The sequence below is a fragment of the Wyeomyia smithii genome, chromosome 1 (genome assembly GCF_029784165.1).
Source record: "Wyeomyia smithii strain HCP4-BCI-WySm-NY-G18 chromosome 1, ASM2978416v1, whole genome shotgun sequence".
Taxonomy (NCBI): Eukaryota; Metazoa; Arthropoda; class Insecta; order Diptera; family Culicidae; genus Wyeomyia; species Wyeomyia smithii.
In genome coordinates, this window is record NC_073694.1 from 8,759,876 (window position 1) to 8,779,807 (window position 19,932).

Consider the following 19,932-nt stretch of genomic DNA (forward strand, 5'->3'; position numbering starts at 1 on the left):
ATCCTTGGTCATGGTGGAGTGGTCGCCTATATGGTCCCATGGTGGCCTATGCCGAAGCAGTGAGGTCATGGCTAGTGAAGGTCGCCATAGCCCCTCATGAGCAACCATGACGCCTCCCGACCGGCGTAAGTCAGAAAAGGGCATCTGATCCCACTCCTGCCTGATTCCCATCAGGCAATGACCGCGGAACGTACTGGAAGGCCTGCCAGGTTTTACGGGACGGAGACCCCTGCAGCCGTATGCCACCTCGCCGTTTCAAGCCGTTGTCACACGACTTTACTAAGGGAGCTCGGTGCAGGTGCCAGCCCTACGTCGTGGTATAAAATCGTATTCCCTCTCAAAAACCTAAAAACACAGCGACCAGTACACCATAATTGGGACCTTACTGGTATCAGCCTCAATAGGCAGGTTAGTGCATTTGGATGATGGGAGCGGCACTACTCGCTCCGTCGAAGCTGTTTACGGGGAACCGACTGTCCAATGCCCGAAACCCCACCACACCGTAGGCAAGCTCCCGCTGGCCTCGACGGTCGCCAGGCGTCGACCCGTGGTGGCCTGCAGCTCGGCCAAGAACCTGAAGGGTAAGATCTACTCCATCAGTTTTGGCACGATTTGAAATGATTCGACCATGAAATCGCCTAGCAGAATCTTAAGCGGTTATCAGCCATTAGCATGCTCTGCATGGTTTCTAAATATTCTCTCTGGATCCTGTGCTCGATTTCTCCACTGCATTGTGGCTATAGATGTGCGCTTCATTTTCCTTCGCTTTGCTTTTTCCTGAGTACTAATGCGTCACCGGATTCCTTCCGGTCTGCAGTTTATCGACTAATTTCTAGATAAGAAGAGGATTGATCAGATGTTGCTTCAAATACTCTCAGAACTTCTTTAAAACTTCATCTTCATCTTTATCTTCAGAATCTTTTTACTTTGTACAATCTTTCAAAATGTTTCAATTTTTTTTCGCAACGTTTTCTGCAGTAATTGTTCTTCTTGCTTTAATTTAACTTCTTGCTTTTTAATCTTCCGTTTCTTTCTTTTGCGATCCATTTCTATTCTTTTGGTCCCCGTGGTTCTGTGGTTAGCGATGTCGGTCGGCTAGCTCTACCACACACGGTTGTGATGATCAGGTCGAGGATCTTTTCGAGCTGGAAGTTTTTTTGACTCAGCACTGTTGACTATTGGCCCACAGGTTAGCGTGCGACATTGTTGTGGTTCTTTTCTTTCGCAATGGATTTGGATTGTTTTTGGGTTGAATTGAATTGGGTTTGGCATGGATTTGGATTCGGATTTAATTTGGATTGAGTTGAAATTTGGATTCGGATTCGACAAACATGATTCAAACCATTCAAGTAGTCCTGACCCAATTTCTACCAAAAAGGGTCAAGCGTGCCGTACGGTGTTGTGGGCATTCGAGGAAGACAACAACGTCTGGTACTTTGATTGTGTTGCTTCAAAACATTTCGCCAAGTCGAAGTGGTTCTTGAAGAGCTCCTCGAATACCTAGTGAACACGTTTGCCTTCGAGAAGGTCTGGATCACGAGCTTCAGATCTGTCGGAGGTCATTCACAGCGCTTCGTTCCATGGCAACGAGCGACAAATCGAGAAGAGAATGGAAGCGCTTCGAATTAACAATAGAAATCGAAAACTGGAAGATTGAGGCGTTCGAAAATCCGTCACTCAAGGATTCACACAGAACTTTTGCAAGTCGGTGTGATATGTTGATAAAGCACATATATTTCAAGAGGTGTATTGTGCGAAAATAGAATATTAAGCAGCCAGAAGGTTACTCCATGGGAGAGCCAGACACAGTCTGCATTCTCAAGAAAAGATTGTGTGAAGATTGTTTAGTGCTCAAATTCAAATTAAATTCAAAATAAATCCAAGTCTACTTTAAATTTAATTCTAATTAAAATCATGTCCAATTAAAACTCAATCCAAACTCAACCCAAATCCAATTGAAATCTTATCTGAATCCAATCCAATTCTTACCTAAATTCTATCAAATTTCTAAGTCAAATTCAACTCCACTAATAACGAATTTAATTCCAGTCATAATCCATATCCAAATAATTCCAATCATTCCTTGTTTTCATTATTTACTCTCTTCTCCCCGTCTTCCCATGTTCTCCGTTTTGCGTTCATTTGTCATCGTTACAAGCCTCTGCTTTCGACAGCATCTGCTATCTATAAATAAATGAGGCTCGATATCGTCGGGATGACATTCTCAGGTTCTGGCGGTAAACCGAAGAAAATCTGAACTGACGGAGCAAAACCGTTGCACCCGGGTTTGCCTTGATCCGTGTGCGCCACGTGTTCGTTTGCCTGGCCGTGGAAAGAGCTGTCATTGACACGTGCTTTTTCGGTGTTTGTCATCGCCGCCTACTACTACACACCCGACCACATTACCACATGAATGGATAGGTACGTGTGTGCTAGGTGTGAACATGGTTCATTCCGTTCCGTCTGTTGGATTGCAGCAGTGCCGTTGCCGTCATCCCATTCAATTTTTGCTCCTTGATGAAGATAGATGGGGTGTTTTTTGCGTCCCCCTACTCTTGCTTCAGAGCCCTAATGTATTCTAGGTACGAGCAAAGCAAAAAGGTGCTCAAAATTCTATTACTCCAATTTAGCGCGGAGCAATAAGAAACTCAAAGGATGGAACTTGATTCGGTAAATCGCATTTCCATATTCTTCTCGCATGATAAATGGCTTTTTTTCGGGGTACGAGTGTGTGTGTCTACTCAGTTTGATATGGGTCTTCTCTCAAGTGGCAAGTGTGACTTTTCTTTCCCGGTTTTATTTGAATATTTTCAACTTTTGTTCCATCGATAGCGGTGTAACTTTGGGAGAAAGTTTTTCGGCCCGCCGGGGTATCGCAGTAAGCTGTGAACTACTGGTTTAACGTTGTTATTCGTTTTCTTCGCAATAGAGTTGACCGGTTATGGTTGAATTTGAAAAGTTTTATTGTAGTTAGAATGGCAGTTTTTTAGCCCAGCTTTCAGATCGCAAGTAAATACCTTATCTAATCAGTGAACTGACAATGAATAGCAGGCAAGCAAAGTAGAGTGCGTAAAAGTTTCTCCCCCGGTTCACAACTGTTTGTGGGCTAAAAATAGCAGCTTTCAATGTGCATCTATTAGCAGTAAAAGCAGCCATTCTTGCAGCAACAATAAATAGTCAATATAAGCGGTGAAATCACCGCTGCCATCAACATTATTGCTGTCATTACCGCCATCATCATCATCATCATCATCATCATCATCATCATCGTTCTGATGCATGACAGGATACTTTTTTTTTTACGCAACGGACTACTAGATGAGAAGTAGAATGCTATTTTCACAAGTAAATGACTGTGCAGCTAATCGATAGTATCGATAGAGCGGCTATAAAATGCGCCTTCTCTTCCCTTGTCCAACGAAGGGGAAGGACAGTGAATTGTGTGTAGCGTTCGTGTCACATCAACCGTAAATTAATGGAAACGCATGGTAATTTCACCGAGAGCATCTCTAGCAGAAGTAATGACATCGCATCAAAGCAGGCAACCGAGGGAAGAAACGGTACAAAACAATGTTTTTTTCGGTATTCTAAAATTATGCCATTGGTCAAGTATGAGTCACTACCACTACAACGAAACCGAACGATCTTGAAATCCGCTTTTACTTCCTCCTTTGTTGATAACAATGTCACTTAAGTGTTTTTGAACACAACGCAGCGGTTGACCGAAAAAGGGACACACGAAACTCAGCAGGCCGCTAATGAACGACTTTACTCACTAGGGGGGCATCACAGGTGCTCGGGGAGGGGAAGAAAATGGGTCAGCTTAGGGGCGCCACACGACAGAGCAAGCGATGCGATGCGATGATGTGCCGCTATTTGTCTTCTTTCGAACAAATTTGTCTCGGTAAAAGGAAGAAAAAAAAACAAACCATCGTCTTCCAATGTCGACGGAACGCGCTCGGACACGGCTTGCTGTGTTTGTTTTCGTCTGTCACTAGCAATGAGCTAACAATTGATTACAATGGCCATATTTTATTCTTTTCCTACTTTAAGTGTATCGACCTGTCTGCTGGAGGCAAATAACCGTGGAAATTTTTCATGTATACATGGAAAATTTAGCTCGTTTCAGCACCGGGGCGTGCGTGAGGTGCGTGATGCTGTCAGTGGAGGAAACGCCAGGCTTACCTTCGCAGTACCGTTAGCAAGTTCAGCCTTCTATTTCCGAAAACGTCTCACAGCGCGAGCGTCACGAGACGATGTGTGAAACGTGCTAATTTACACCACCAGAGAGTTTTCCCCCCATCCGAAATATGATAGTACATAATTCGGAAAGAACATTCGCTCCTCTATGTGTTACTGATGGAAAGAAAAACAAGGTGGGTAAGACGTGACACACCACAAACTGTGCTTACAACGAACGAGAAAATGTTTGGCTAAGCAAAAGTGTGTTACACCGTGAGAGCTAAGGGAGTGACAAACGGAATTGACGCCGCTCCCCTTCAAAATACACGAACGTCATTCGTGATTATTTTCCTAATCGTCACGTTTCACGTGAAGCGGAGCGGCGGCGGAGACGAATTGTGACTAGCGAAGCGCACGACACACTAATCAATCATTTTTTCCGCTGGAGTTCGATGACATGTGAATCATAGTAGTCCGGTTTTTAGAGTAACTGGCACCGTTCGAATGGAAAGGTCTACTGTGTGGAAAGGAAATTGTGGGAATTTTTTGCTAGTTCTAGTATTGTATTTTCTAAGCACGATTTTTAAATTTAGTTGTGAACAGCAACTGGCCGATCATTAATTTATTTTTGGTTTTCTTAAATCATCTCGAATCTTGGAATTATTTCTTTCAATTTATGATTATGACTTTCAATCCAGCTTAACTAGCCTACCAAAAATTGAAATCAAATTAATAGTTAATACACATTAATTTTAAATAGAAATTATATTGGATTGGGATGGAATTTAGATACGATTTGGATTGGATCTAGACTGAATTTGGATTGAATAAAAATGACCAATATTAAGCTATCCCTGATGATCCCTGAGTTTTCTTTCTGGTCTCGAAGCGGTTGACTGATGTGGGAGGTGAGAGCTTCATGTTCAGCGTGGTCCACTGGGATGTACACACTTAAATTTTTTGCCAGGTCTCAGTAATTTATTGCCGAGAACGGCAACACTGAGTGCTCGGTTAAACAAATAGTGATAGCTGTCACATTTTTTCATAAATTTCGGTTACACCTAACTGAAATTGCGGCACAAAATTTTACCAAGCCGAAATTTCAATTAGATGAACTGAGATTCAAGAAAAAAAGTGACCCGGCAATAAATATTAAGTGTGTATATGAGTTGTCTCGAGTTGACTACCGACTGAGTTTCGAGTACTATGGTTTCCAGAACTTCGTCACTGGGATGAATCTCAAATTCATTTTTGAACGATTGGTATTGATGAACTACGGTTCTCTAACACCCTGTTTCGGAGATATGACCAAAATAGTGTCAAAATGTTTACATAATATAGTAACCTAGAACCGCCCGAAAATGGTCGAAACTCATCATCAACTTCTTGAAAAATTGTTCTTGAGCTTCTTCCGACATCCTTTCCACTGGAAGAATAGATTTCTCAGTAATTTGGTGACCATGGGTGAGTGTAATACTTATGTAAAGCTGTGGGCATATTACCACCACGCTATTTCCAAGCAATAAACTAGATGTTTGGAAGTTTCCAAAATCATTAGAAATATGCCTTGGACATATGTGAACAGTTTCTCTGTAGTCGTCACTCATGTACGAGCATCCTGTGGAGCGTGGATGGTCTCAAGTTATGTAATGCTTACAGTGGTTATCCACAAAAAACATGATGTTTGTCCATTTCAAATGCTGTTGAAAATCAAAACTCAACGAATTACACTCATGTTTTGGATTTCTGTTCCGAAAGGATTAAGAAAACCTAGGGCCTTTCCTGGCTTTAGGAAGCACTTTTCGGCGATTCTGAGCTTAATTTGGGATCATTTTCTTTTGAGGCCTTTTCTGGCTTTAGGAAGCACTTTTCGGCGATTCTAAGCTTAATTTGGGATCATTTTCTTTTGAGGCCTTTTCTAACCTTAGGAAGGTTTTTTCGGCGATTCTGAGCTTAATTTGGAATCATTTTCTTTTAAGGCCTTTTCTGGCCTTAGGAAGCACTTTCCGGTGATTCTGAGCTTAATTTGGGATCATTTTCTTTCAAGGCCTTTTCTAACCTTAGGAAGCACTTTTCGGTGATGCTGAGCTTGATTTGGGATCATTTTCTTTCAAGGCCTTTTCTAACCTTAGGGAGCACTTTTCGGCGATACTAAGCTGAATTTGAGATAATTTTCTTTTAAGGCCTTTCCTGGCCTTAGGAAGCACTTTTCGGTGATTCTGAGCTTAATTTGGGATCATTTTCTTTTGAGGCCTTTTCTAACCTTAGGAAGCACTTTTCGGCGATACTGAGCTTGATTAGGGATCATTTTTTTAAGGCCTTTTCTAACCTTAGGAAGCACTTTTCGGCGATACTGAGCTGAATTTGAGATAATTTTCTTTAAAGGCCTTTCCTGGCCTTAGGAAGCACTTTTCGGTGATTCTGAGCTTAATTTGGGATCATTTTCTTTTGAGGCCTTTTCTAACCTTGGGAAGCACTTTTCGGCGATACTGAGCTTGATTTGGGATCATTTTTTTAAGGCCTCTTCTAACCTTAGGAAGCACTTTTCGGCGATACTGAGCTGAATTTGAGATAATTTTCTTTTAAGGCCTTTCCTGGCCTTAGGAAGCACTTTTCGGCGATTCTGAGCTTAATTTGGGATCATTTTCTTTTAGGGCCTTTTCTAACCTTAGGAAGGACTTTTCGGCGATTCTGAGCTTAATTTGGAATCATTTTCTTTTAAGGCCTTTTCTGGCCTTAGGAAGCACTTCTCGGTGATTCTGAGCTTAATTTGGGATCATTTTCTTTCAAGGCCTTTTCTAACCTTAGGAAGCACTTTTCGGTGATTCTGAGCTTGATTTGGGATCATTTTTTTAAGAGATAATTTTCTTTTAAGGCCTTTCCTGGCCTTAGGAAGCACTTTTCGGTGATTCTGAGCTTAATTTGGGATCATTTTCTTTTGAGGCCTTTTCTAACCTTAGGAAGCACTTTTCGGCGATACTGAGCTTAATTTGGGATCATTTTTTAAGGCCTTTTCTAACCTTAGGAAGCACTTTTCGGCGATACTGAGCTGAATTTGAGATAATTTTCTTTTAAGGCCTTTCCTGGCCTTAGGAAGCACTTTTCGGTGATTCTGAGCTTAATTTGGGATCATTTTCTTTTGAGGCCTTTTCTAACCTTAGGAAGCACTTTTCGGCGATACTGAGCTTGATTTGGGATCATTTTTTTTAAGGCCTCTTGTAACCTTAGGAAGCACTTTTCGGCGATACTAAGCTGAATTTGAGATAATTTTCTTTTAAGGCCTTTCCTGGCCTTAGGAAGCACTTTTCGGTGATTCTGAGCTTAATTTGGGATCATTTTCTTTTAAGGCCTTTCCTGGCCTTAGGAAGCACTTTTCGGTGATTCTGAGCTTGATTTGGGATCATTTTTTTAAGGCCTTTTCTAACCTTAGGAAGCACTTTTCGGCGATACTGAGCTGAATTTGAGATAATTTTCTTTTAAGGCCTTTCCTGGCCTTAGGAAGCACTTTTCGGTGATTCTGAGCTTAATTTGGGATCATTTTCTTTTGAGGCCTTTTCTGGCCTTAGGAAGCACTTTTCGGCGATTCTAAGCTTAATTTGGGATCATTTTCTTTTAAGGCCTTTTCTAACCTTAGAAAGCACTTTTCGGTGATACTGAGCTCGATTTGGGGTTATTTTCTTTTAAGGCCTTTTCTAACCTTAGGAAGCACTTTTCGGCGATACTGAGCTGAATTTGAGATAATTTTCTTTTAAGGCCTTTCCTGGCCTTAGGAAGCACTTTTCAGCGATTCTGAGCTTAATTTGGGATCATTTTTTAAGGCCTTTTCTAACCTTAGGAAGCACTTTTCGGCGATACTGAGCTTGATTTGGGATCATTTTTTTAAGGCCTTTTCGAACCTTAGGAAGCACTTTTCGGCGATTCTGAGCTTAATTTGGGATCATTTTCTTTTAAGGCCTTTACTAATCTTAGAAAGCACTTTTCGGCGATACTGAGCTCGATTTGGGATTATTTTCTTTTAAGGCCTTTTCTAACCTTAGGAAGCACTTTTCGGCGATACTGAGCTTAATTTGGGATCATTTTCTTATAAGGTCTTTTCTGGCCTTAGGAAGCACATTTCGGCGATACTGAGCTTAATTTGGGATCATTTTCTTTTGAGGCCTTTTCTGGCCTTAGGAAGCACTTTTCGGTGATTCTGAGCTTAATTTGGGATCATTTTCTTTTGAGGCCTTTTCTAACCTTAGGAAGCACTTTTCGGCGATACTGAGCTGAATTTGAGATAATTTTCTTTTAAGGCCTTTCCTGGCCTTAGGAAGCACTTTTCGGCGATTCTGAGCTTAATTTGGGATCATTTTTTAAGGCCTCTTCTAACCTTAGGAAGCACTTTTCGGCGATACTGAGCTGAATTTGAGATAATTTTCTTTTAAGGCCTTTCCTGGCCTTAGGAAGCACTTTTCGGCGATTCTGAGCTTAATTTGGGATCATTTTTTTAAGGCCTTTTCTAACCTTAGGAAGCACTTTTCGGTGATTCTGAGCTTAATTTGGGATCATTTTCTTTTGAGACCTTTTCTGGCCTTAGGAAGCACTTTTCGGCGATACTGAGCTGAATTTGAGATAATTTTCTTTTAAGGCCTTTCCTGGCCTTAGGAAGCACTTTTCGGTGATTCTGAGCTTAATTTGGGATCATTTTCTTTTGAGGCCTTTTCTGGCCTTAGGAAGCACTTTTCGGCGATTCTAAGCTTAATTTGGGATCATTTTCTTTTAAGGCCTTTTCTAACCTTAGAAAGCACTTTTCGGTGATACTGAGCTCGATTTGGGGTTATTTTCTTTTAAGGCCTTTTCTAACCTTAGGAAGCACTTTTCGGCGATACTGAGCTGAATTTGAGATAATTTTCTTTTAAGGCCTTTCCTGGCCTTAGGAAGCATTTTTCAGCGATTCTGAGCTTAATTTGGGATCATTTTTTAAGGCCTTTTCTAACCTTAGGAAGCACTTTTCGGCGATACTGAGCTTGATTTGGGATCATTTTTTTAAGGCCTTTTCGAACCTTAGGAAGCACTTTTCGGCGATTCTGAGCTTAATTTGGGATCATTTTCTTTTGAGGCCTTTACTAATCTTAGAAAGCACTTTTCGGCGATACTGAGCTCGATTTGGGATTATTTTCTTTTAAGGCCTTTTCTAACCTTAGGAAGCACTTTTCGGCGATACTGAGCTTAATTTGGGATCATTTTCTTATAAGGTCTTTTCTGGCCTTAGGAAGCACATTTCGGCGATTCTGAGCTTAATTTGGGATCATTTTCTTTTGAGGCCTTTTCTGGCCTTAGGAAGCACTTTTCGGTGATTTTGAGCTTAATTTGGGATCATTTTCTTTTGAGGCCTTTTCTAACCTTAGGAAGCACTTTTCGGCGATACTGAGCTGAATTTGAGATAATTTTCTTTTAAGGCCTTTCCTGGCCTTAGGAAGCACTTTTCGGTGATTCTGAGCTTAATTTGGGATCATTTTCTTTTGAGGCCTTTTCTGGCCTTCTAAGCTTAATTTGGGATCATTTTCTTTTAAGGCCTTTTCTAACCTTAGAAAGCACTTTTCGGCGATACTGAGCTCGATTTGGGATTATTTTCTTTTAAGGCCTTTTCTAACCTTAGAAAGCACTTTTCGGCGATACTGAGCTCGATTTGGGATTATTTTCTTTTAAGGCCTTTTCTAACCTTAGGAAGCACTTTTCGGCGATACTGAGCTTAATTTGGGATCATTTTCTTATAAGGTCTTTTCTGGCCTTAGGAAGCACATTTCGGCGATTCTGAGCTTAATTTGGTATCATTTTCTTTTGAGGCCTTTTCTGGCCTTAGGAAGCACTTTTCGGTGATTCTGAGCTTAATTTGGGATCATTTTCTTTTGAGGCCTTTTTGAACCTTAGGAAGCACTTTTCGGCGATACTGAGCTTAATTTGGGATCATTTTCTTTTAAGGCCTTTCCTGGCCTTAGGGAGCACTTTTCGGTGATTCTGAGCATGATTTGGGATCATTTTTTTAAGGCCTTTTCTAACCTTAGGAAGCACTTTTCGGTGATACTGAGCTGAATTTGAGATAATTTTCTTTTAAGGCCTTTCCTGGCCTTAGGAAGCACTTTTCGGTGATTCTGAGCTTAATTTGGGATCATTTTCTTGTGAGGCCTTTTCTGGCCTTAGGAAGCACTTTTCGGCGATTCTAAGCTTAATTTGGGATCATTTTCTTTTAAGGCCTTTTCTAACCTTAGAAAGCACTTTTCGGCGATACTGAGCTCGATTTGGGATTATTTTCTTTTAAGGCCTTTTCTAACCTTAGGAAGCACTTTTCGGCGATACTGAGCTTAATTTGGGATCATTTTCTTATAAGGTCTTTTCTGGCCTTAGGAAGCACATTTCGGCGATTCTGAGCTTAATTTGGGATCATTTTCTTTTGAGGCCTTTTCTGGCCTTAGGAAGCACTTTTCGGTGATTCTGAGCTTAATTTGGGATCATTTTCTTTTGAGGCCTTTTCGAACCTTAGGAAGCACTTTTCGGCGATACTGAGCTTAATTTGGGATCATTTTCTTTTAAGGCCTTTTCTGGCCTTAGGAAGCACTTTTCGGTGATTTTGAGCTTAATTTGGGTTCATTTTCTTTTATGGCCTTCTCTGGCCTTAGGGAGCACTTTTCGGTGATTCTCAATTTGGGGTTATTTTCTTTTAAGGCCTTTTCTGGCTTAGGAAGCACTTTTCGGCGATTCTGAGCTCAATTTGGAATTATTTTCTTTTATGGCCTTTAAAAGCACTTTCCGGCGATTCTGAGCTCAATTTGGGAACATTTTCTTTTAAAGCCTTTTCTGGCCTTTTCGGAAGCACTTTTCGGCGATTCTGAGCTCATATTGGGATCATTTTCTTTTAAGGCCTTTTCTGGCCTTAGGAAGCACATTTCGGTGATTCTGAGCTTGATTGGGGATCATTTTCTTTCAAGGCCTTTTCTAACCTTAGGAAGCACTTTTCGGCGATACTGAGCTCAATTTGGGGTCATTTTCTTTTATGGCCTTTAGAAGCACTTTCCGGCGATTCTGAGCCCAATTTGGGATCATTTCCTTTTAAGGCCTTTTCTGGCCTTTAGAAGGCGTTTTTGTCGATTGTGAGCTTAATTTGGGATCATTTTTTTTCAGGCCTTTTCTGGCCTCAGGAAGCACTTTTCGGCGATTCTGAGCTCAATTTGGGATCATTTTCTTTTAAGGCCTTTTCTGGCCTTAGAAAGCACTTTTCGGCGATACTGAGCTTAATTTGGGGTCATTTTCTTTCATGGCCTTTAGAAGCACTTTCCGGCGATTCTGAGCTCAATTTGGGATCATTTTCTTTTAAGGCCTTTTTTGGCCTCTAAAAGGCGTTTTTGTCGATTCTGAGCATAATTTGGGATCATTTTTTAGGCCTTTTCTGGCTTTAGGAAGCACTTTTCGGCGATTCTGAGCTCAATTTGGGATCATTTTCTTTTGAGGCCTTTTTTGGCCTTAAAAAGCACTTTTCGGCGATTCTGAGCTCAATTTGGGATCATTTTCTTTTAAGGCCTTTTCTGGCCTTAGGAATCACTTTTCGGCGCTTCTGAGCTTAAATTGGGATCATTTTCTTTTAAGGCCTTTTCTGGCCTTTAGAAGGCGGTTTTGACGATTCTGAGCTTAATTTGGGATCATTTTCTTTTATGGCCTTTTCTGACCTTTAGAAGCACTTTTCGGCGATTCTGAGCTCAATTTGGGGTCATCTTTTATGGCCTTTTCTGGCTTAGGAAGCACTTCTCGGCGATTTTGAGCTTAATTTTAGATCGTTTCCGTTTCCTGCTGATCTCCTCTCTGCATTACATCCATTGGAAAGTCTAGTCTTGTTATCGTTTACACCTTCGAAACACCTGATTCGATTCCGGAATGTCGTATGGAAACGGAGACCAATTTTTCTCCAAATCTGGAACAAATTGGTATCTTCCACCGCTCCCTTCCAATGATTGTGATTTTTGCTGCTGGTTGAAACTCTCGATTTGCTGTGGAGATAAATATGCTTCAAGGCTCAGGAGAAGGCTTGGCAGCGCTCTTAGTTTCGGATTTTCTCGAGGGTCTGTATTGGTATGTGTATGTTTTACCTGGGATCCATTTTGTTCGTGGCTTGCTTGAGGAGTCGTACAATCTCTTTGCCAGATTTAGCGTACTGTCGGAAAACCTGAACATTTTTGCTGCCGGGCTGAGGAACTTTGCTCGACTTCCCTTAAAGATTCTGTGAAATTTTTCCAAAGAGTACCGTTTGTTCTGCTTGCCCGTTTGCTTCGACATAATGTCGTTGGATGCGTGCGGATTTATAAACAACACTTACTTTTTTGCTTCCAATTCCGCTCACAAAAATTCCTGTCACAAAAAGTGCCAACGAATAACTTCTGCAATAAAACAACTCAATATTCTTGTGTTTATCTTTTGTGGCACGAATGAATCACAAAAATTGCTTTGGTAAACGTGAAAACCTTTCGAAAACCTTCGTCTCAGCTTAGCACATTTACTCAAGAAACCGTTGAAAGTGACGTTTCGTTCTGGCTGTGAGACGAAAAAAAGCTGGCAGTTTTTGACAGCAGTATTCAAAGAACATGACCTGCTATGATTTAACTGATTGAGCATTCATTATTTAATTATTTGCGTATTTTTTATCTATCAAAAATGTGTTTTTTACATTACTTATATGATAGTTTCTCAAATTGCGGAATCAGTGTTTGAAATTTTTCGCTATAGAACATTGATTTTGTTTTCTGGATGATCGTCAGTATTCATAACATGAAACGCCTTTCGACAAGAATCGTTCTTTCGACAAGGACGCAAATACCTAAGAAGCAGGGAAACCATCCAAAAATAGATAGAATAGAATAAAAGACAATTTCGCTTTCCAAGAAGGCGCTTCGTAGCAGGACAGAACTGATGCTATTGGACTACTAGATGACAAAAATCTCCGTGGGACGTCGTATTAAAATTCAACATGGACGCCCGGTGTCAAAAATCGTAAGATCTTTCCGAAAGTGAGAAATGTGAATAACTCCAAAAGCGATAAAAATAACTCGAAGCGACAATAAAATTGGATAACAGTAGTGGGACATTATCAGGGAGAAAGCCAGATAGAAAAAAAAAACAATCAATTCCTCTGAATAAACACTCGAATTTCCAGTGAAACCGGAACCGCGGTCCATGCCACGCGCCGTTTTGCCATCAAAAGCAAGAATATCATTCGCCTTTGCTTTATTTTAATCTTTTCACGAAATGTTTACCGCGATTCTTGCGCTCCAGGATTCTCGGCAGCCGAATTTCCCATGGGGAGGCTGGTGACAGACGAATCCCGAAGCTGTCTAGCTCGAAATACGAAACCTGTGATACGAATCTCCATTCTGGCCCCCGGGGAAAAGTTTTCTAGCTACTAAATAAAATAAAAGGGGAATAAATTTTCGACAGTTGCTACTTTATTGATTCAAGATTGTTTACCCCGCGCACAGCTTATGAGCGTGAAACTTCTATCATATGTTTTTCTGGCTTGTGATTTCTGGTGTATATTTCGTTAATTTAACTTTTTCCATGTTTTTCTATTTACAGATTGTTTAGTTCGAGTTGAACAAGGCCACGTCGCAAAGTAGGACGATACAAAAAAATTAAAATCTGCTCCGCCGTCGTCATAATTATTGCTCCTACTGCCAACACTTGTGGGTGAAGTGAAGTGTGTGTAACATGTGAGAGTCGTTGCGTTCCGCTTGGTGGACGAAATTTGAGAAAAAGTAGAAGAAAAAAACCGGAAGAAAAGTGTTGAGTGAGAGTCTATTCGTCGCCCCCAAAGGTATGCTTCCACAGTCGGCTCTCCGCAAGGTGCCACATTTTCCGTAAAGTGAAAGAAGAAAGCTTTCGCATGGCTTACTGCTGCTGCTGCTGCTGCTGTTGATTGCGTTTCACTCCCGTGGCGTTGAAGCGATGCGTGGCAGAGGAAGCGTCGCCCGGAGTAGCTTGCATTATAGGTAGCTTGTTCACACAGTTGAAAGGACAAAGTACATCTAATTGGAATCTTAACAATTGCTCACGTCCTATAGCCGTGCAAAGTCGCGAAGAATTTTGTTCCGCAAGGATGGAATTTTCCGACTTGAGTGTGTGTGTGTGCGGGCGGGTGGGAACGCGAACACGTGGTGTATGTGTGCCGAAGTACTTGAGCAGGCGTTGAAATGAAAATTTTCTTCCTCACTATTTGGACTGACATTTCAACTGCATGTTTGTAGTTGTTTCCAGCAAACAAAAGGCACCGACTGGGACCGGGTTCTAAACTCATTATAAAATGAGCAAACTGGAACTGTAATTTCGTGTTTACAACATTTAATGCGGCGATGAAAAGGGTTAATGGGTCATAGAAGGGATTATGTGTTTAAGGGAAAACAGCAGCAGCAGCTAATGCCATCGTGAAAAACTGGATTCTGGGAATGTTAATTGCAGCAGAGCTGTTTGTTCCAAATGAGAGCGATTTAAATTTCGTTCCATTTTATTGGTCCTGTATAGTAAGACAGCAAAACGGTGTGTCTTTATTTTTTGTAGCCAACGGCAGTAACACATAAGCCGAACCATATGATAGAGGAAATTGATTGAAAACAGGCGGAAGCGGAATTACATTTTCTACCGTCATCATCGGAAAGCGCCCGACAGAGCGATAAAAATCTCTTTCAACCCCTTTGTAGCGAGGAAATTTTTGACAATCACATACTGATTCGTTGACTAGTTGCAGAGTGCAGAGCAGTAGGCGGATAGTGAAAAAAAATCGAAAAGTGAAGAAAAGCAAACGTGGTTCTGTGAATTTAAGCGTGTGTTTGACGGTGTGGGCGCGTGTGTGTTTTTTACTGTCAGGGGCCGTTTGAATGGCTGCCGCAGAACGACGCTCGTATCAATCGTGGAGTCGGTGGGAGAGCAGCCCGGTTTGTGCCGTCGTGAAGTGCCGAATCCTGGTCGTTGTAAGCTGTGCGGCAGCAGCAGAGCTGCCAGCTGCCACCGTGCTGCCAGTACTGGGGGCCACTAGCACCGGACCGCAAAATGGCTAGGTCTGCCGTCTGCGGGTGTCGTTCGGTGTTCGGATTTGTTATCAGAGCAAAAGCTATTGCTACAGTAAGTGCAACCAGTGCCAGTATTGCCGCTGCCGCCGCTTCCAGAACGAGAATCAGAAGAAGAAAACGAACAATAGCTGCCGGAAAGACAGCGAACTCGAAACAGTCGTCGTCGGGTAGAAGGAGATCAGCAGCCGCCGTCAGGAAGCTGGGACTGCGGTTGCCGCCGGCGGTCACATCCGCCTCCTCGTCATTGTTGTTCAATTGCTGTTTGATTGAAGGTAAGAAAGCTGGCTTTTTAATTCTTGAAGATATTTTTAAATTGGTTTTTCGAGATTAAACTGTAAGGTTGAATGACATAATGCATAGAAAAAACTCATAGTCCATGAAAGACACCGCCCCTAGTCTGCATCAATTAATCAAATCTTACTGATTGATTTAAATTGCTCTCAATCAATCACCCATCCCCTATCCTTCTCCTTTGCTGCTAGCGGTGCATTACCACCAACCACACCAACGCCATCTATCGCGCCGCCCACCGTCATGGACGGTGGAAATGGTGGCCGCCAAAGCACGTACTGCCGGGGCTGTAGAATATATCCATTTTACGTGTCCATCGAGTGGAACAAGTGACACTCGAGGTAAACCAAATGCAAAATGCGGTTTGCTTAGATTATCCCTCTCTCCCTCTCTCTCTGGTTGTCAAAGGTATCATCATCAGGATGAGAAATTGATAATTATTTGCAAACTTTTACCTATCTATGAGTTTGACATCTGCTGCTGGCAAATCACATCGCAGTAAGCTGCAGAACAAAACTGACGTTTATTTCCAGCACGACTGCGCTGGTCTGGTCTACCAGGGCCATTTTCAACTGAAAGTGTAATTAATCTTTTAATTTACTTCTCACCCGCGCGTTCATATGCTTGGAGTGTGCAACAGCCACTCGCGAAAAGCTCGTACGTATGTACGAGGGAGGTCAGTTGCTTCGGCCGTCGTCCATCCGTCCAGGCTTTCTTGTTTGACGAGTGAAAGGGTTGTTCTATTTTTGCTTCTAGAGTGTCTGGTTTATAGTGCCTCCTATTACAGTTTTTCACAGTTTGATAGACATGCAGAGGAGGAGAAGGATTTATTACTCGTGTTGAGTGGCGATGCCCGCTTCTGGAATGCATTCAATTCATCTATCCATCCAGCCACACACATGTTTGTGGGTGTGTGTGGGTGTGTGTGTGTGTGCAAATCCTTCGGTGGATGAAATGGGAAATGAAGTTTTGCTCTTGTAGTCTTGGCCATAAATGTTGAATGGTTTATTGCTGCGAGTTTTCATTCAATTCTGAATGTTAGAATGCAGAAAGGCATAAATAACGTAGCGCTAGTGAGGCAATAGAAAAAAGCGAAAAAATGATTAAAACCAATAAACGCTACATGAATCTGATTAAAATAATTAATTGAATGGAAAAATAGAACGCTTTAGGGGAAAAATAAGATGAAAAACACATAAGATAGGAGGCTGGAAGCAAAATATGAGTACAGGAGAAGAGAAATAATGAAAAATATCGATGTGAAACGACTAACCTCAAATTGAAACAGGGAAACAATACTACAAAACGATTAGAAAAATATAGTGAAATATTTGAGGATACTAGTAAAATATGTGGGCAAATAGAAGAGGCAATGTAGAGAACAGGAATTAATATCAAGACAAATGTTTAAAAATATATCGAAAGAAAAAAGAAACGAAACTGTTATGAGAAATCGAAATGTCGATGTTACAAAAAGAAACAGACAAAAATGTGAAAAATCTAACGATTAAGAATATAACAATCGTACAGAACGCCTAATTATTAAAAAGGTAAAAATGTGTTGAAAAAAATCAAGATGTCAAAATTATAGAAATAGGAATGAAAATTTCTGAAAAATTAAAATGTTAACTAAGTATTTGAAAAAAAAAAACGCGACAAAAATCAAGAGCGAAAAAAAAAACTAAAAAAAAGGAAAGTGATGGAAACGTCAAAACCTAATAAAGAGTCAAGCAAAGATCAGAGATGTCAAAGAAAAGGTCAAGAATGTAAAAAATGCTAAACAATTTTAAGGTAAGGTTAAATAAAAAAAAGAATATTGAAATAAAATATCAACAACAATTAAATAGGTCAAAAACTTCGGTGTCAGAAAACAAGTTCACACATATCTAAAATGAGCAAAAATAAATCTTAAATGTTGAAATAGATAAAAACGTCTTTTGGTGAATAAAACGCAAAATGACTGTTCAATTGAAAAAAGTTCATAAACGCAAAAAGGTAAATAAAAAAAAAAACAAAATATGTAATAAAATTTTCTAACAGGTCTAAAATCTTAAAATATTTTGAAATTTTCGAGATTTTCAATATGTACGAAAATCGTTTGAAAATTTAAAGATTATAAAAAATATACAAAATAATCAACATAGCATTTACAATCAATTAATTTTCATTTCCATCAGGGCCGGATTTAGACGGTGGGGGGCCCGGGGCAAATTTGTTTGTGAGGCCCTCTTTGCCTAAAACATTTAGAGGTAACGTTCTGGAAGGTGACGAGCAAAAAAAAAGGTCGCCTCAGGACTAGAAGGGCCCCTTGAATCGGGAGGTCCGCCCCCCCCCCCTCAAATCCGGGCCTGATTTCCATTCTGTGTCGAACATCCGACAATATTGGTGATGCTTGGCAATCGTCACGGAATAATTATTTCATGTGTACAAGCTATGATGCATTTGACATTGTTTGCCCGGTCCTGTTATCTCCGACACCACTTTTCTCCTGTTACCGTTTTAGTCACCTCTCCAGTCAGGCTTTATGCGAATGGAGTGGCAGGCACCTCAGTTTCAGTCCAAAGCAGGACGGAAATAAAAATTACTGAACAATTTGTGAATCTCCGTGCCGTGGTCTATGACCTTGAAACAGGTCAACGATATAGCTTGTTCCGAGCTTTTTACTGTGCAGGACGTGGCGATCGAAAGGTATTGTCATCGATGCTGTTGACAATTTCAAGAACAACAGTCTTCCTGAGGTAAAAATACTGGACTGCAATCAAGAAAATAAAAAAACCTATCTTCCGAAATCTCTGCTTTAAAAACAAACGCTTGGATTTCCAAACACGCAGTCTGTTTTAAAAACAAAAATCGTTGTTTTGTCGTTGCTTTAAATAGTGAAAATTCAAGATACTCGTTTCTTTGCAAAGCTGTTAAGTGCAGGGTTTAGTTTTTTTTTTGTAAATTCCGGAATATTTTCTGTGTTTCCTACAGACATGGATCATACTAAGTTGTATGAACATTTTTCCTCCTTTTCAGGTATTTTTGCCTTTCTCCTAGAAAGGTATAGCAATCACTTGCAAAACCGAAAGTATAAAAATGCTCCAAAGGGCCGAATGGCATATATCACCTGACTCAGCTCGACGAGCTGAGCATTTTCTGTATGTGAGATGGCTGGACCGATTTTCATGAAATTAATTGCAAATGAAAGGTCTAGTTGCCCCATAAGACCCTATTAAATTTCATTGTAATCGGATTCTTAGTTTAGAGGTTATGTATCAAAATGTAAAAATCATGAAACATCATTATGTCACAAACCACACAACCGATTTGAACAGAATTGGTTTCAAATGAACGGGCTTCCCGCAAAACCCTAAACTTTTGAATTTTATAAAGATTGAACTTGTGGTTCAAAAGTTATGAAAAGAAACGTGTTCTGAAGACTGTTTAATCTCACTCATGTTTCTCAGAGATGGCTGGACAGATTTTCATAAAATTAGTGTCAAATGGAAGGTCTAGTTACCTCATAACACCCTATTGAATTTTACTGTAATCGGACTGTAACTTCGTCTGTAATGTACCGAAATGTGAAAATCACGAAACTTCATTATCTCAGAAACTACAAAATCGATTTGATAAATATTATTATCAGATGAGCTTGCCAGTTAAGGGTTAACTGATGAATTATGATTGAATACGTGGTTTCAAATTTTGGCTGCCCTATACGTTCCAATTTTATTTGATTACTAGCTGACCCGGCAAACTTCGTCTCGCCTATTTTAGTTCATTATATTCCTTGCGATTTGTTTATATCATTTGAAATGATTGGTTTTATCGGAATGACAACATCCTCGACTTTTGGCTTTTGTACATCACCAGATAAATTATGCAGCAAATGCAGCCATTTTGATTTTAAATTTGATAATTTCAACGTATTCCTTGAAAAACTTCACATAAGAAACAACTATCATCCCGAGGTAATATGAGCCAATCTCGAGATATAACATTTCACGAAAAAAGTTGTAAACTTCGTAATTATTTTATTTTATAATTTATGGACGTAAGACACCCGAAAAATAGTGATAGGTGAATTTTGGAGAAAATGAACCAAGGAATCCAGAAAAATATTATTTTTGATCGGAAGTGTTGCCAGATAGATTATTTTTGTGTTTTAAAATTATATTTGCATTTTTCGGCCAATACAGCTAATTTTATTTTAAATTTGATGGTTTCATCGTATTTCTCGGAAAATTTTACTTAAGAAACACTTATCACCCCGAGGTAATATTAGCCAACCTTGAGATATAACATTTTTACGAAAAATTAATTACGAAATTCAGAACTATTTTCGTAAAAATGCTATATCTCGAGATTGGTTCATATTACCTCGGGATGA

The 19,932-nt window shown here is 40.3% G+C and overlaps 1 protein-coding gene across 6 annotated transcripts in view; it reads left to right on the plus strand.

Annotated features, from left to right (window-relative positions):
* LOC129718891 (octopamine receptor Oamb) overlaps nucleotides 1–19,932 on the plus strand; it is a 274,903-nt gene that overhangs the window by 100,121 nt on the left and 154,850 nt on the right. For 5 of the 6 annotated variants that reach the window (XR_008727074.1, XR_008727076.1, XR_008727075.1 and 2 more), the window contains exons 2-3: nucleotides 13,780–14,017; nucleotides 14,758–15,538. The gene's annotated coding sequence lies outside the window, so the exon portion shown is untranslated. The remainder of the gene's footprint in view (nucleotides 1–13,779; nucleotides 14,018–14,757; nucleotides 15,539–19,932) is intronic. The other variant, XM_055670097.1, reaches the window with a different exon arrangement.